General features: G+C 34.9%; 1 protein-coding gene across 1 annotated transcript in view; it reads left to right on the top strand.

Moving 5' to 3' along the window:
* LOC149540239 (uncharacterized) overlaps positions 1 to 17,799 on the top strand; it is a 68,702-nt gene that overhangs the window by 35,541 nt on the left and 15,362 nt on the right. The gene's annotated exons all lie outside the window — the stretch shown is intronic.

Raw genomic sequence — 17,799 nt, 5'->3', positions numbered from 1 at the left:
GAAATATATGTTGTAAAAGGTTGTATTTGTGTTTCATCGCTCTTAAAAACCATGCATAAGTTATCTTTTTATGGGTAAAACCAGCATAACCATCCATGCCGTATTCCTCTTTAAATTTGAAAATAGGAAAAAATAATATAATTTTAGTTTTAATTTTTTATTAATAATTATGAGGTAGCTAAAAAAAATTGTGTTGAATTTTATATTTGATGTTATATTTAAAATATTAATTTATAATCATGTTTTATTTTTTAGGAGTTAGAATGTAAAATGTTAATAATAAAGAGTAGAATATTCATTTTAAAGTATTCTATCGTAATTTTTATTTTGAATAGTTGAGTTAATCATTTTAAAGGTCATAATGTAACTCATTTTGATAAATTATTCAATAGTATCTATAAATGTCATTTCTCTCCTTCTTATATTTGGTTCTACAAAGACATAGCCAAACAAATTTCAACATTCAAATATGTGACAATTCATTGAAATGGATAAATGTTTAGGATTGCATATTAGTTCAATAAGTTTACCAAAAAGATTAGAGTTACAAATACAAATATGAATTAGGTTGAAACATAAGTTTGGTTCAATACTATAAATTCACCTAGTTTAATCTCATACTTATTGTTCAAACTAGTTTAGTCTCATAGTTATTGTTTGGGATGTGATAGTAAGATTTGTCTTCTTATGAAATACATTCCAAGAAAAATTGGTCTTCCAAGATCCTAATACAAGGGAAAAAAAAAATATTGTTATTAGTAGTTGCACCAAAAGGTGCAATGTTTATGCCAATCAGAGCATATTGTCTTTATTGTATTTTTTGCCATTGTGAGATAGTGTTTTTTAACTCTAAATAAAGGAACTAGGTGCATCAATATGGAAGCTAATTTTAATAACATAAGAGCAAGATATATTAAATATCATAATATGCATTTTTTTGTAAGGATGGAGTTGGTAACAATGTGTTTACACAAAATTTTCTTAAATATAGCAATGGGTGTTGTCCCCTAGATGCTGTAACAAAATCATCAATTTGTAAAACTTGCACATCATAAATTTGTCAAGAATCCTACTAAATATGACATGTGTTGTTTTGAAAATCATATAATATAATGCATTGATTAAGTATGGTTAAGTAAACTTATTGATAAAAGAATTCAAATTTCACTTTTCCATAGCCTCTAAAATAAATCTTTCTTACAAAAGAAATTAAGCAACATATTCACATTTAAATACTAGATAAACACTCATTACATGTGTGTTACTCAAATGCATATCATAGTAACTTGATCAACTTGATCATTAACAAATGTACTAATGTACTTCATACTAGAAGCTTTTCATCTAAAATCGACACTACATCAAAAATTACTAATTCCATCTACATATTTATAAGAACATTTACTAGATGATACTTTAATAGTCAAATTTCCACAATCATTTCAATCCATCAAAGTGCTTTAATTTGGAAGATCAAGGTGTAGGTATACAAAAGAGTAAGTAATGCTTGGCCCATATAGAAACTTATTGAATGCTACAACTCGATTACTCACCACTATAACTATTTGTATAATATAACACCCCCAATCCACATATCCTAGAAAGGTACTTAAAGGACTTTAGAAGTTCAATGTTCCAAGCAAGATAGACACTTAGATGACATAGGTTTACATTGTGACTACACATTTATAGCAAATAAATTTATTCAAAAGGATTGCTATTTGGATAGTAGTAGTTCGATATGCGTCAAAAGGTGGATTATTAATTATTCAATTACTCCCAAAAATATGGGCACCAACTTGCAAAAAGTTCATATATTAATTTAGATGAACAAAATTGCAAACCAAGGATTCTCTTTATGCTAGAACAACTACTCAAATAGCATAATGAATCATGCATATTTGGAGACTAAAAGATAATTGTATAATCTAAATACTCCAAATTTACCCTTTAGTTTGCAATTTTACAACATGGAGAATAAGCTCAAGCTCTTGAACCTACATTAAAGAGCATCTACAGCCTATGATATAATTTTGATATGCCGATGATCTTAATTCTTCCAAGGAAGAGAGATTTATGAATCTGATCCATTTGCAATGTCCTACACATGTGGCAATGAGCATGGGATTTCAAGTTCAACCATTCTAGTTTGGATATATGTAACAAAGAGACGCCCAACAATAAAGAAGATTGTGCATGCTGAAAAGAATCTAAGGAAGTTGTGTGTAGAGCCTAACTATGATGTTAAATTCTCTATACTTATAAGAAAGGAAAAAGTCATTCACTTTCCCAATATGCATAGTTTACACAAGGGAAATACACATAAAATTTATGACAAAAGGTTTACACACTTGGATAAAAAAATTGTTGAAGGCCATCTCTAGTGAATGTTAGATGAAAAAATTACTAGCATAGGGACATCTACTCTAGTATCACAAGTTTTTATTGGTGATAATAGTAGCATAGTTTTCATTTTTGGAATTAAAACCATTACTATCTATGTTCTATGGAAGAGTTACTTCCAACTATAAATTCTTAACGATACATATAAAAAATTACCTATTTTACCATTTATGCCACAATGACCATTTTTGTAAAACTTTAGCTAATTTTGACAAAATGATTAAAATAATCAATTCTTCTGTAATGTCCCCATTTTTTGGAGGAGTTAAATTATTTATAAAGTTATCAATAAAAATATATTACAAGATAACTTTATATTTAATTAACTCAATAAAGTGATATTTTATAAAATCATTAAATAAATCAATCTTCTAGAGTTTGCTAGAAGAAGCGATGAATAAATAAAAAAGAGGTCGACCTATCGAGAAAAAAAAAAAAATAGGCATTGAAGGCTCATTGCCTATCATCGAGATTTATTATTTATTTTTGTTGATGTGCGTTATGGAGCCTAGGATTTTTGCAAGTAGTCACAATTGGCCATTGAGAACGAAAACTCTCAATTGGTACATAATTTTGAGGGTGTGAGAGATCACTTGAATTATTGCAGCTGTAGGAAGGATATTTTAGTCCTTTCACTTGTGCTTAATTGCTGATTTGGAGTTTCAAGTGGAGTTGCACTTTCACCATATCATCTTCAGCATTCAGTCTCCACCATTTGATCAATCCAGGTTCTTCATTTCAATCTGTAGTTGCAACAAGTTCTCAATTGTACACAACCAGTTAGGGTTTCTCTGTAATGTGCTATGTCATAATGTTTTGGTGCTAAAATTTTCCATATCATTTGTAAAAACATTTGGATTTCATTGAATGAATACATTTGTAAGGAAACTTGGCAACAAAGAATATAACCGTTTCCACATAACCCATAATAGATCTGAAATAAACACGGAATTAAAATCCACATGCAAGAGAATAGACAACATACCCAGAAAATTATGAGACAAGATATACCTTGGGAAACCCTCATTGAGGAAAAAACCCAGCCTCCAAAAGCATCCATCACCATGTATTATTCAGCAAAAATACCATTGCCATACAACCATGGAAGACTTAATGGCCATAGCCACAACCGAGCAAACTATGTGAACAAGCATGAATCCACACATCCCATGCCATGCTTTCAACCTTCACAAATGCTCCCTTGGCTAACCTGTCAAGCCTTGTCCCGCTCGACTCTTTCCTTTTGTCTTCTCCTTGTCACTCTTACTCTCACTCTACAACAACTACCCTTGTGGCTGCTTATATAGTAGCAAGTCCCACAAAACCACTAAGTGGTATTACATAAACTATGTGCTAATACCATGTGCTACCTAACCCACTAACCCCACATTTAATATTGGGCATTTAATTCTTTTCCCCAATATTAAATAATTACATGAATTTTATCACAATGTTACAATACAACTCATCAAGAATATTCTATGAGAATCTTTACATGTTTATGTCCATTTAGGTACAACATTCATAATAAAAATAAAATAATAAAATAACAATATTATGCAATGTGTGCAACACCCATTATCTCAACAATCTCCCACTTGTTGTATACATTGCATAGGGTCAATTCGTAGCCACATAAATGAACAGGGGAACAATCCCTCCCAGCATATCCACCATCATGGATCAAAATAAACCAAGTGCTCCATCCTGGTACCTGCAACAAAATCAAAGTATCCAGCATCTCAAACATGAATGATCTCACCTCCTATTATGCCACTCCCACTGGACATACATAGAAGCCATCCAAAGAGAAAGCCACCCAACCTGTTGCATTAGAAGATCATAAAATCTTGTACCAACTAAAATTCCAAGCACAAATAACCTGATCCAAAGGTAATCACATGTATCCATAGTTGTCAAAATATTCATAGCTGAAATAGCACCCACAGCAAGTGCCAAACCCATCCAACTATCCATACCTCAAAGGTATAACAAGTGAATCTCATATCACCAACATATCCAATGTAACCTGCAATCATAAGCCTCAAGAGCAATACCTGCCACATATATACCAAGAAGCTCCCACTGCAAAAGATAATGTCAAATCTATAACCAATCCACTCACAACATCTCAAAGAAGTGAATCCATGTAGTATCAAGGACATCCACAATACATAAACTAATATCCTGCAAGAACAACTCTCATAACAAGTCTCCAATGCTCTCCCAATTTCACCACAACCAAAAGAGGAAAGAGATAAATGAATAACCATGTCATCTCTCACATGACATACATGAGCATAAACCAGTGATTACAATCTCTAACCAATCTCAAATCCAATGTAAGAAAAATTGATTACCAGGAAGATAACCAAGACTGGAGAAACCATGCAAATCATAACATGTATCATGTCCTTCTACACACACCTCTAGATGTAAACTGTGCAAGTATGATCTCCTCCATAAAACCCCAACAAGAAGCCTCAACAACACCCAAACCATACCATATAACTAATCATGGATGTAAGCCTCTCACAAGAAGATAAAACTCAATAAACCCATTCCTAAACCAAGGAATAACCATTCCTAATCCAAGGAATATGCCCAATATAAAACCATCTCCCAAACTCAACCAGCATAACAACATATGCACATGGAGATAACCAATGCTTAACCATCTCTCAAATGAACCCTCCAGAACTAACTCATGTACCATAGCTCAAGATCCATATCCATGAAAGACAAGCATAAATATAATGCAATTGAGAGAAACAATGGGCTATACCTCTCAAGTAGCAAACCACCGAGTAGACCAAGAGTGGGGAATTAGAATGCTTATCAAGATACCCAAGTCTCCAACCAAGACTCATCTAATAACAATCTCCTCTCAAGTCCATATCAGGTGACTGCCCCTCGGACTTCTTGTTGAAACCATCAATCGTCCCAACAAATACTTCTCTAATCCAAGAGAAATCAACATCACCACCGTCTCTAAGTATCCATGAGCACCTGTAACCAATCAATCCATGCCAGCTCCAAATGCAACATAGCAATATCACGAAGTATCCAGCTTATGATCAGTGTACTCAATACCAAGAAACTAAACCAAGATCAATGTCAAAGTTCCAACCATGGCCTCAGGAACATAAACATGGCAACATGATCTAACCATCTCAACTAAAGAGATAACATGCTCCACATGAACACACTATAACATGTCACAACTCTAAACGCGTATCAAGAGTATACCATGACATAATAATGAAACCATCCTCACACCAAGGATAACATGCCAAATAGAAGCATAAACCACACCTTTACCAAGAATCCTGTGAGTCCTCAAGATACAACCATCTCCACACACCATGAAGAAAACCATCTCCACATACCATGAAGAACCATCTCCACACACCATGAAGATAACAAGTGCACCATGCAAATGTCAAAGACACTTCTGCAGCAACAGGATCTAAGACAAACCTCCAACATCTGCAAACACTCAATAAATATATCAATGCCAACAACTCCCACTCGACTGTGGTACCAAATCACCTATGGCATCATAAAATCCATCCTCTCCAAACCAAGAAGATATAAACCAAATCAGGAACTAATCCTGCACTGTCACCCCATCACTGTCACAAGCTCCCACTAAATCGTGTATCCAAGCTATCCATGACATGATGATGAAAAATCCATCCTCTAACCATGAGAATCAACCAAGGCATCAAACCATCAAAGAACTCAAAGTGCACATCATGAGCTCCTCAAAAGAAACCAAATAACTATGATCCTCAACCAAGAAGATATATCACCATAACTGAATCAAAAAATCCAAGCTAATGAACATCAAAGATGTACCTGTATAACCAATCATGTCATGCCAAAATCTATGACACCATGATCACATCCATGAACCGAGCATCTGGCTCTCAATATGTCCAACCTGTCAGCATAGTCAACCACAATCCTCCACCATGACTGTACCTGGTAAGAACATCTCATCCCTTCTACATGAAGATAAAATCATGTGACTTAGGGCATAGACAACCCAAATCCAAGCCACCAATCTAAATATGCATCAATAATGAAAGATCAATGGGCAAAGACAACCTATAACCAAGCTATAAATGCAACCTGTAAGTATAAACCGCTTACAACATTGCACAACTTGTAGATCCAACAAGTCATCATGCATATCCAAACTAAACACTAATAACCATATCATCATGAGACCAATCTGAATATGAACTGAGTATACAATGACATCAAAACTTAAATCTCCAATGCCATAAACTCACAATGTTACCATAGTTAAAATATATCTATAAACTGTTCAGATAAATATATCACCAAATAAATCATGCCAAACCTACACCAAATTTGAACCAATGTGTAGAGCTCTCCAAGATCTTTCCGTTGACTACTCGAAGTCCAAAATTCGACTCCGTATGCCCAAGTTATGCCCTAATTTGTGCTCAAAATAAACAACATCTGACTTTAGGGCTCTGAAAACCTAACAAAATTTCAAAATCATAGAATCAAACCTACATCATCTTGTAGTGCTCTGAATTAGCTTTCCAACACCTATAAGAACTCTGAAATCCGATATTTTGAGAGAAAGTTATGGCCATTTTACTAAGATGGTCTTTTTACCATTTTCAGTACGATTTTTAATTTTTAATTTTTTTCAGTTTTTGAAAATTCTGACGGGATTAAATTTGATGGCCATCATGGGCTGAAACTAAAAAACTCTTTCATTTCCTCTGAACATGGCCAAACTAGGGCATATTATATATCAAAATTTATGGGAATGTCGATCCGGATCCAATGGTGAGGTCTGTTTTTACCTAGGAGGTCATTTCTGCAAGTTACCCCCCAAAACCCTCATTTAAATGAAATATCCGAAAAAATTCTTTTCTCCAAAAATTTGACATGCCCAAATCTTTTAACATCCCATCATAACAGCAAACCCAAAAGCCTCAGATCTGCAATAAATCATTCGTATATCTTGCCCTTTTCTTTTATCCTCTCATGCATTCCCATGGATTCAATCTAGGATTACAATAATAAAACCATAGCTCTGATACCACTTGTAAGGAAACTTGGCAACAAAGAATATAACCATTTTCTCATAACCCATAATAGATCTGAAATAAACACGGAATTAAAATCCACATGCGAGAGAATAGACAACATACCCAGAAAATTATGAGACAAGATATACCCTGGGAAACCCTCATTGAGGGAAAAACCTAGCCTCCAAAAGCATCCATTACCATGTATTATTCAGCAAAAATACCATTGCCATACAACCATGGAAGCCTTCATGGCCATAGCCACAACCAAGCAAACTATGTGAACAAGCATGAATCCACACATCCCATGCCATGCTTTCAACCTTCACAAATGCTCCCTTGGCTAACCTGTTAAGCTTTGTCCCGCTCGACTCTTGCCTTTTGTCTTCTCCTTGTCACTCTTACTCTCACTCTACAACAACTAACCTTGTGGCTGCTTATATAGTAGCAAGTCCAACAAAACCACTAAGTGGTATTACATAAACCATGTGCTAATACCATGTGCTAGCTAACCCATTGACCCCACATTTAATATTGGGCATTTAATTCTTTTCCCCAATATTAAATAATTACATGAAATATTATCACAATGTTACAATACAACTCATCAAGAATATTCTATGGGAATCTTTACATGTTGGACATCCATCTAGGTACAACATTACATAATAAAAATAAAATAATAAAATAACAATATTATGCAATGTGTGCAACACCCATTATCTCAACAACATTGGCACTATGGTTTCTTTTATTTCAGCAATATATTTTAGGAGTGTATTAAATTTAGGGTTTTGTTTAGTGTCCTATTGGTATGGGTCATTACAGTGGTATCAAAGCAGTTTCCTACCAACCTGATAGGGTTACCCAGCTACCATTTAATTTAGTTTAGAAAGGAACCAACATAACTAAGAATATGGCTAAGAGACATTCTCAAAGCCCATCCAGAAGTGTGCGAGATGATGAGACTTTACAGCAATAGGAGAGGCTTCTACAGTCAATAGAGGCAAGTACACAGGAAATGATGGTTATGATGCAACATTTGATTGGGGAAAATAGGAGAAATAATCACAATAATGATCAGGATGAAAGAAGCATAGCAGGATCACAACATAGGACATGGTCTAGAACAGTTGATAGACCCACATGTCCTACATTTAGAGAAGAAACTCCAACATGCACAACTGATGCTATGGTAACAGATATTGTAGATGAACTCCAACAAGTGAGGAATGAGTGGGATTTATTACCAGAATATGTACAGGATGGATGGACATTTGATAGGTACCTGAACTATAGAGCTGCTAGGCAGAAGCAAGTAGATAAACATAGTGAGTTGCAACAGTTCACCGACAAGTTGGTATTACCCACATTTGATGGCAGTGGAAAAATGACTGCTCATGCTTGGATTCATAAGGTAGATAATTTCCTATCTCTAAAGACTATGATAGAATTTGAAGCACTCAAGTATGCCACTTTACACTTAGATGGGAAAACACGTGATTGGTGGACAGATGGCATGATCACACTGCAACACAATCAGGTAAGCACTTATCAAGAGTTTGTGGATAGATTGATAGAAAGGTTTGATAAAAAAATACTGAAGTTTATTTTCGGGAGTTAGCCCAATTGAGATAGTCAGGAGGTTTAGAACAATTTATCAATGACTTCTAGAAGCTTGCAGTGATGGTGCCTGACATTTCAGAAAGGAGGCTAGTTATCTTATTCACAGAGGGATTAACTGAACCACTCAAGGGGTGGGTTAAGGCCTTTGATACTCCTACATTATAGGAATCCATGAAGAAAGCCCATATTATGGAACTTGCAGCTCCAGCAAACTTTTTTAGTTCAAAGAATTCTTCATCATTTAGAGATAACAAAGGGAAATTCAGTAACGGTAAAGAGAAGGTTAGTGACTCAAAAGACAAGCTAGCTGCACCTTGGGATAAGGAAACACTTAATGACCTGTGTAGGAAGAAGCTATGCTTCTTTTGCAAAGGTCCCTATGAGTTTGGTCATGATTTTCCTATGAAGCCTAAGGGGAAGGCTAATCGGGTTATGTGGGCTTATTACGAAGGTTCAGATTCAGACATCTCAGAGCACCATGATGAGGATCCCGATGAGGCAGAGGGTGAATAAGAGGTAGATACTGCTGAGAAAAAAGAGGCTCTAGAGATACATTTACAAGAGACACGTCTATCTAGTATTCAAAGAGAGGGATCTTTTAGATTTTGGGGAGTCTTGGTAGGACAAAAGATTATTACTCTGTTGGATATAGGTGCCACAAATAATTTTATTGATGCATGATTTGTGGAGAGGCGTGGACTCATTACTAAGGAGTTTGAGGGACTGAGAGTTAAGGTAGCTGATGGATATACTCTTCATTGTGATAGGATGTTACGAGATCTACCTTTGCGCCTAAACAACTATGAACTTAAGGCAGAGTATCATGTGGTCAACATGGGTGACATGGACATAGTACTTGGGATGCAATGGCTACATTCTTTGAAGGAGGTTACCCTAAGATTGGAGGATATGGAGATACGATTCGTGGTGGATGGCATGACTCATGTGCTAAAGGCTATCCGTAATGGTGATGTTAAGACTATCTCATTTAGGTGGTTGGAGAGATTAGCCAAACATAATAATATAGAGTAGGTGGCAATATGCGCTTTGATGCCTACCCAGGAGGGGCAACAAAAGACTGAATATCATCCAGATATTCAGAAATTGAGAATCAAGTATGGGAAGGTATTCAGTGAGATTCCACTAGGCAGGCCACCAGACAGAGGTATTGAGCGCATTATTGAGTTGGAGGAAGGTGCTAAGCCCGTCATGATCACACCATACTAGCACCCAAAATGACTCAAAGATGAGATGGAGAGGACCATCAATGGGTTGCTAGCAATGGGACACATCAGACCAAGTAAGTCACCCTTTGCATCTTCTGTTGTTTTGGTAAAAAAGAAGGATGGTACTCTATGAATGTGTATTGATTACAGGGTGTTGAATAAGAGAACTATAAAGAACAAGTATCTCATCCCATGCATTGATTAGCTAATAGATGAATTGCATGGGGCTTGTTATTTCACAAAAAATGATTTGAGATCAGGCTATCACCAGATCAGAGTTCGAGAGCACGATATTGAAAAAATTGCTTTTAGATGTCATTACGGGCATTCCGAGTTTGTAGTCATGCCTTTTGGTTTGACTAATGCACCTGCCACTTTTCAGTCCACTATGAACAAGGTCTTCCACCATCAGTTGAGGAAATTTGTGCTAGTGTTCTTTGATGATATTTTGATCTATAGTAGGACATGGCAGGAACATTTAGAGCACTTGGAGATAGTATTAAGCATTTTACAAAGTGAGTCCTTGTATGCCAAGGAGTCCAAATGTGAATTGGGGATGATAGAATTGTTGTATCTTGAACACATCATTAGTATGGAAGGAGTGCGAATGGATCCTAAAAAGACCCATGCTATTGTTGATTGGCCACCACCAGAGAACCTTACATAGTTAAGAGGGTTCTTTGGTCTATGTGGATTCTATCACAGGTTTGTTAGTGGCTACTCATGACATGCAGCACCCATGACATATTTTCTGAAGAAAGGGGCATTTGTGTGGACTCGGGAGGCAGAAGAGTGTTTTATGCGGTTCAAGGAAATAATGACTACATGCCTAGTATTACCATTGCCTGATTTCACAAAGCCATTTGAGCTTCAATGTGATGCTTCTGGAGAGGGAGTTGGTGTTGTACTCATGTAGGACAAACATCCTATAGCTTATGAGAGTAGGAAACTCAGAGGGGCTGAGAGATCATTCAACATATATGATAAGGAGATGTTGGCCATCATGCATGCCTTGGCCAAATTCAGACAGTATCTTGTGGGCAACAAATTTTGTATTAAAACTAATCATAATAGTTTGAGGCACTTTTTGGGATAGCGGGGCCTGAATGATCATAAGAAGAAGGGGGTGAGTAAGTTACAAGCATATGATTTTGATATCACATATGTTAAGGGGACACAAAATATTGTTGCAGATGTTTTATCCCATAGGCCACACCTCACTTCTATGATTCAGATATCAGAGGATTGGTGACACTCAATTGTAGCAGATATGCCAAAGACACATGGGCCTTTGCTATAGTGGAGGGAACAACAATTGACACCAAATACACTCTCATAAATAATTTGATCATTTACAAGAACAGGATTTACTTAGTCCTAGGATAGAAAGTGAAGCAGTTGATTTTGAGAGCATTCCATAATTCACCTACAGCAGGCCATCCTGGGTATTTCAAGACTTACAGTTTAGTATGAGAACAATTCACTTGGAAGGGACTTAAGGCTGATGTTTTGTAGTATGTGCGAGAGTTTCATGTTTTCTAGAAAAATAAACAAGAGCACACTTATCCAGTAGGGCTCCTACAACCACTTCCTATTCGTGACAGGAAGTGGGAGTGCATCTCTATGGATTTTATTACGGGCTTGCCCAGGGCCTAGGGGTGCGATTGCATCTATGTGGTGGTGGATAGGCTAAAAAAATATGCTCACTTCTTCCCTATCGCTACTACATACTCAGCAACTCAGGTGGTAGAGGTTTTCTTCAAGGAGATTTTTAGATTACACAATTTTCCTTGGAGCATTGTGAGTGATAGGGACAACTGCTTCATGAGTCACTTTTGGCAGGAAATATTTCGGTTGTGTGACACTGAGCTTACACCTAGTACCAGTTATCACCCATAGACTGATGGTCAAACAAAGATTTTAAACAAATGGGTGGAAGGGTATTTGAGGAATTATGTAGCAGATCAACAACGAGCTTGGGTCAGATGGATATATCTTTGTGAGAATTGTTACAATACTACATATCATATGACTATACAAATGACACCATTCATGGCACTTTACAGTTATGAGGCACCTAGTTTCTTAGATTTTTTGTTGGGAGACGGTCGAGTACCCCTTGCAGGTGAACTATTACAAGAAAGTAAGGATATAGTTGCTACTCTCAGAGACAACATTGCTAGAGCTTAGAACCAGCAAAAGTAGTATGCAAACAAGAAGAGGATTGAGTGTAGTTTTGAGGTAAATGATATGGTTTACCTCATGTTGCAACCATATAAGCAATCCACTCTCAAGAAGAGTGGTGTAGAGAAACTCAAGCCACGCTATTATGGACCATTTAGGATCATCAAACGAGTTGGTGAGGTGGCTTATGAGTTGGAGCTTCCCACAAATAGTACAGTGCACAATGTGTTTCATGTATCACGCCTCAAAAAGGCATTGGGTTAGAATGTGATTCCTTCTATTGTATTACCTCCCTTGGATGATGAGGGGAAACTAATCTTAGTGCCAGAATCCATTCTGGATAGTAGAGAGAAGCAGCTTCGCAGGAGAGTAATCAGAGAGTATCTGGTTAAGTGGAAAGATTTACCTGTTGAAGATGCTACTTGGGAGGGAGAAGTGATTTTGCAGCATCTAGCATTAAGATTGCTTGAGGCCAAGCAATTTTAGGAGGGGCGGACCTGTAATATCCCCAGTTTTTGGAGGAGTTAAATTATTTATAAAGTTATCAATAAAAATATATTACAAGATAACTTTATATTTAATTAACTCAATAAAGTGATATTTTATAAAATCATTAAATAAATCAATCTTCTAGAGGTTGCTGGAAGAAGCAATGAATAAATAAAAAGGAGGCCAACCTATCAAGAAAAAATAAATAAATAGGAATTGAGGGCTTATTGCCTATCATCAAGATTTATTATTTCTTTTTGCTAATGTGCGTTGTGGATCCTAGGGTTTCTACAAGTAGTCACAATTGGCCATTGAGAAAAAAAAAACTCTCAATTGGTATGCAATTTTGAGGGTGTGAGAGATCACTTGAATTATTGCAGCCGTGGGAAGGATATTTCAGTCCTTTCACTTGTGCTTAATTGCTGATTTGGAGTTTCAAGTGGAGTTGCACTTTCACCATATCATCTTCAGCATTCAATCTCCACCATTTGATCAATCCAGGTTCTTCATTTCAATCTGTAGTTGCAACAAGTTCTCAATTGTATACAACAAGTTAGGGTTTCTCTGTAATGTGCTATGTCATAATGTTTTGGTGCTGAAATTTTTCATATCATTTGTAAAAACATTTGGTTTTCATTGAATGAATACATTGGCACTATTGTTTCTTTTATTTCAGCAATGTATTTTAGCAGTGTATTAAATTTAGGGTTTTGTTTAGTGGCCTATTGGTACGGGTCATTACATCTTCTCTGGATTGTGCTAAAGCTACACACCCATAATCTTAACAAGGAAGTTATACCGACACTTCCAACCACCCAAAGATTTCATTACAATTTCATTTTTTGGTCCAATTATATTTACAACTAATAAAATGCAACGAGACCTCAATAATATCATAGGTCTATGAATCCTAGCCATGGTCCTTGGCCAATTCTCAAGAAAGGAAAGCATCTAAATGATAGGAAAAAATCATGGAAATTAAGATTGCAACTTGAGCCCCATTGAGCCTCATAATATAGGAAATGGATTTTTTAAAGAGGCATGTAATAACTTCCAAAATCAAGAGTTTTTATTTTATTTTCAATTTGATCCTAAATAGATTACCGTGAAACATTGAAGAATGGAAACTAAATGAATTCATCCGAGGCAAAATTATGCCAGACATTAAGACTTTCTTCCTTCATTATTGGCTGTGTTGGAATAATTTTCATTTGTTCATTGGTAGGAATGCATTTAATGCATACTCTAGAACTTTCTACTTACCTCATGAAGCTTCTCTCTTTGAGCAATATGTAAATTGAAAAATATATATAAATCTCTAGAATGCTTCTTTTCTTGAAGCTTCTCAAGAAGTCTCTAGAAATATGTATAAGCTCTATAAATAGAGCATTTCTCTCAGTTGTAAATGCAATAAGAAAAATTATAGTGCTTTAATAATAAAGTGTGCATATTTGATATGTTCAATATGGTTTTGCTCCTCTGTTTTTTAATCTCTGCTTTTACTCTTTGTGATGTTGTCTTTAATTAGTTTGACATGGTATCAAAGCATATTATGATTCATGGGATGTGCTATTTTTTCTATTATGTAAAATTCTGACTTATTTGCAGATCTAAAGTTTTGTAATGACCAGATTACTGGTTGTAAAGACATTTACCTGGAGAATAGAAATGTTGCTTTGAAAAACTAGCAGAAGTCTAATTTAATAAAATAATTTTCTTGGTAAGAAGAAAGATCAAGTAGAGCAAGCATTGTTTTGGAGCAACTAGTTCGTAAGGATTCCTATTGTCTTATGAAAGAAACTGCAACTCTGAAGAAGAAAAGAAAGACACCATGGTGTTTAAAGAGCACATTGAAGTGTATTGAGAAAAGGTTATGTGTCTTTAGTAGGAGATTGAAGTCTTCATCTCTTGACCAAGGTTGAAAGTGATCAAAGTTTGCAAATCGCAGTCAGGAATGTCATAAAAAAAATGAATCTTGATGTTGACAAAGAGTGTTAAGAATTGCGTATAGCTTAAGGGTTAGCTTGGATTGGAAGGTTATAGTTATAAAACAATAATTGTTTGGTAAATGTGTTTTTTTAAAGATTTGAGAAATTGTAAAGAAATTGACAAAAGAGAGGGAGAGTGTTTAATCTCAATGGGAAGAGCTGGAAGAGTTAAAAGGGAGAAGGCCAATAATTTAGAAGAAGAATTAATGAAGGTAAAGAAAGAAAATGCAAGAGTAATAAGTGAAAATGATGTTTTGTAAAGAGAATTGACAAAGCTAAGAAAGAAACTAAGTGTAGAAAGACATAACTTTCTAGATTAGATTAGTGTTTATATGGATGCAAATGAAGAACTAGAAGTTGTTTGATTATGTTAAGAAAAGAAATGAAGAATTGGAGAGAGAAATGAAGAAATTAGAAGAAGAGAATAGATTGTTAAAAGATGAATTAAATCAATCACTAACTTTGAGGAATGAATGCTTGAAGACGAAATCAATATGTGATATTTCATGTACTATAGAATATTTGGAATCAACACTTGATAAATGTGTTTTTAAAGATGATAATGAATGTAAAAAAGAAAAGAACAATATGTTCACAAATAATACTAGTCGTGATAATAAGAATGGTGGTTGGAATATCATGAAGAAAATTGGTTACAAAGGTAAAGGATTGGAAAAACATGAACAAGGAATCATAGAACCTATTCTACCAAAAATGAGACCAAAGTATGAAGGACTAGGATATACAATAGATGAAAGAAATGATGTCATTAGTTCAAGAAAAATTGTTCAAGATAAACAATATATGCAATTTTCAAATTGTAATAGGAAAGGACACATGAAAGAGAAGTGTTGGGATCTTCATCAATTTAATGTTTGTGGCTTAAAGAGTCATAGTGAAAAGATGTGTTGGAATAGAAAGTGTAAAAATATTTGTATGGACAACTGCTTTAAAATGGACTTTGGATGGAGTTATGGATCAAGTTGGCAAAAGATCATTGATATGATCAAAGTTTTGTTTAAGTACAAATGTTCAAGTGTGAAAAATAATTAAAATCCATCAAAGTGTGAATTCTCAAGGAGTAAAAATGGTTTGAGAAAATCAAAATCATTTTTCACTAAGACATCCACGAAGAATGAGATTTAATAAAGGAGAAAATCCTAAAGATAGTTTCCCCATTATTGAGATGATATTTGTGCCAAACCTTTGAATGATTTGTGGTAATCCAAAACAACTTTCTTGGGTGAAAAACCTAAAGCAAAAGGAAATTGTATTAGTTGGAAAATATCGAATGGTTAGGGGTGAACTAGTAAAAACCCTAGAGTATAATGACAAGAGGAACAAAGTGATGGTGACAAGGGGAACCAAAATCTTATGTTGTAAATGGGTATAATGCTGGGACCCATGTCCTATCTAATTAATTTATCCCACACATAGATCCATTAGTGGTAGAAATTAAGAGAGGGTGTTGGAATAATGTTTATTTATTCAGTGGTAGGAATGCATTTAATGCATACTCCAGAACTTTCTACTTACCTAATGAAGCTTCTCTCTTTGAGCAATATGTAAATTTAAAAATATATAGAAATCTCTAGAATGCTTCCTTTCTTGAAGTCTCTAAAAATATGTATAAGCTCTATAAATAGAGCTTTTCTCTCAACTATAAATACAAGAAGAAACATTATAGTGCTTTACTAATAAAGTGTGCATATTTGATATGTTCAATCTTGTTTTGCTTCTCTGATTTTAGAGTTATGCTTTTACTCTTTGTGTTGTTGTTTTTAATTAGTTCAACAGGTCACTTACTTTCCTTTGCATTTAATTTTGGTGTCTGCACCACAACAACAAGAGAGTAGTTCTAGTTTGAGATATTCAAGGACTCCAATCCGAGTTTGAGTGGAGTAAAAAACATTGATTCTTGAGGCATTCTAGAGTTCATTAATTTGACACAGAGAATGCACGATCATGTTGTTTATCCAATCTCTCTACAACTCATAAAAGTCTCCAAAAATTCTACAATTTTATTAAAATGCAAGAAAATAACTCATTTTTTGCACCTTAACAAAATTTAGACAATTAAACACACTTCCAAACAATAAAACAAAAAGTTCCTTATTTGTATCTATCACGACGGCTTCCAATTTTTTGATTTATCACTTTTCTTCAAGAAGTTGGATGTGTTTGTCTTGTTTAGAGTAGGGAGTCTATCTTTCTATAAAGAAAAAAATTGCTATTGTTGTGCATAAACCATACAGACCACAATAAGGTGAGATTTGTTTTCTTTTCCCCACAAGTAATTCAAGAATTATGATAATCTTAGGAAAAAATGCAGTCTTCTATTCAATGCAACATTGGCAAAAAATCTTAAAGATGCAACACAAAAGTAGTCACAAAAAATGTTCTGAGTTAAAGTAGAACCTGTCTTGACAATAATGGTTTTGAGTTAAAGTAGAGCATGTCTTGACAACAATCGGAAAATTTTGAACATATAGGAATCTTCTATGCTACAAAATGTAGTTGAAACTCTCTTCTTTTGTCTCATTCAGTGGTGACATTTTCCCAAAATTAGATTTTTTTAATTTTATTTTTTCTTTTGAAGGCGACACCCCTTGAATCCAGATAGCATAACCTTCTTCATTCTCTTGCTTTTATTTCTTCCCATGCAAGTTTCTATTAGCTGTAGTCGACCCCTAGAATTTTGTAATTTTTTTTTCAATATCCCAAAATTAATAACTATTTTTGCTGAGGAGAAAAAACCCAATAACCATCAACTTTCCCCACTTTAACAAAAATCATTCCTAATTT

The sequence above is a fragment of the Cupressus sempervirens genome, chromosome 9, assembly GCF_028749045.1.
Source record: "Cupressus sempervirens isolate cs-2001-9-10 chromosome 9, ASM2874904v1, whole genome shotgun sequence".
NCBI classification, from domain to species: domain Eukaryota; kingdom Viridiplantae; phylum Streptophyta; class Pinopsida; order Cupressales; family Cupressaceae; genus Cupressus; species Cupressus sempervirens.
Note: the sequence above shows the minus strand (reverse complement) of the source record. Positions and strands in the feature narration are given on the sequence as shown.